The sequence below is a fragment of the Gavialis gangeticus genome, unplaced genomic scaffold, assembly GCF_001723915.1.
Source record: "Gavialis gangeticus isolate Ggan-Ray unplaced genomic scaffold, GavGan_comp1, whole genome shotgun sequence".
NCBI classification, from domain to species: domain Eukaryota; kingdom Metazoa; phylum Chordata; order Crocodylia; family Gavialidae; genus Gavialis; species Gavialis gangeticus.
Genome location: NW_017729033.1, coordinates 5,992,127 through 5,992,956, shown reverse-complemented (window position 1 = coordinate 5,992,956; position 830 = coordinate 5,992,127). Strand labels below are relative to the sequence as shown.

The 830-nt window shown below is 64.2% G+C and overlaps 1 protein-coding gene across 3 annotated transcripts in view; it reads right to left on the bottom strand.

The window, feature by feature from the left end:
• The window catches only part of SMOX (spermine oxidase), an 86,533-nt gene extending 85,703 nt beyond the window's left edge, over window positions 1–830 (bottom strand). For 2 of the 3 annotated variants that reach the window (XM_019526302.1, XM_019526305.1), the window contains exon 1: window positions 755–830. The gene's annotated coding sequence lies outside the window, so the exon portion shown is untranslated. The remainder of the gene's footprint in view (window positions 1–754) is intronic. The other variant, XM_019526303.1, reaches the window with a different exon arrangement.

The following is an 830-nucleotide window of genomic DNA, read 5'->3' as shown; positions in this document are numbered from 1 at the left end:
AAAAAAAAAAAAAAAATCAGTCAATCCGTGTGTGCACAGACGTGCATCAACATAGAGAGGAGACGGTATGTGCCACAGCTATACCCGCTTGGCAAAATGGTACAGCGCGCCTTTTCACACGCACGAAAAACCACCCAACAACAACACACTATCCCCACCACCCAACAAGGTAAATAACCTCACGACTAGTTTCCTTATTTTTATCACGGTTCAGCACGGGGGGAGAGTCACAAGCTGTTGGGGACGATCGCGGGGTCCGGGCAAACGTTACTATCACCCGCGGGTGATGAGGGCCAGCGACCAGAGGCAAACATCGGTGTCGCCCGCGGGCGACGCGCTTGCTGTGCCGTTCAGGTGAAGCGCAGAAGAGTGGCAGGGAAACTGAAAATCGGGAGCGACGCCTCGGCCGCGCCACAGCCCCCTCGCGTCCGGCCGCCCCCGTCCGTGGGTCAGTGGGAGCGTCCGCCGGTATTTCTGTGAGGGGACCCGTCACGCGCGGCGTCTCGCGCATCCGAAACACGGCCGGGCTTGGCGCGGACACCTCACGGAGGGGTCGGGGGGGGGTCAAGGGACCGGCTTTGTTCGCGGACCGCCTGCTTCGCCGTCCACCGCCAACGGCGACACGAGAGGGACACACGCACGCACACCAGGCACGCACACAAAGGGGAGGTGCGGGAGGAGGCAGGTGTCTCGTGACACACACGGCGCCGCGGGGCGTGCGGCGGGGGCACGCGTGGGCGCTCGCGTGAGGTACCTCTCTCTCGGTGCGGAGGGGCTGGGCTGCGCCTGTCCGGCTCGGCTCGGCTCGGCTCGGCTCGGCGGCGCCTGTC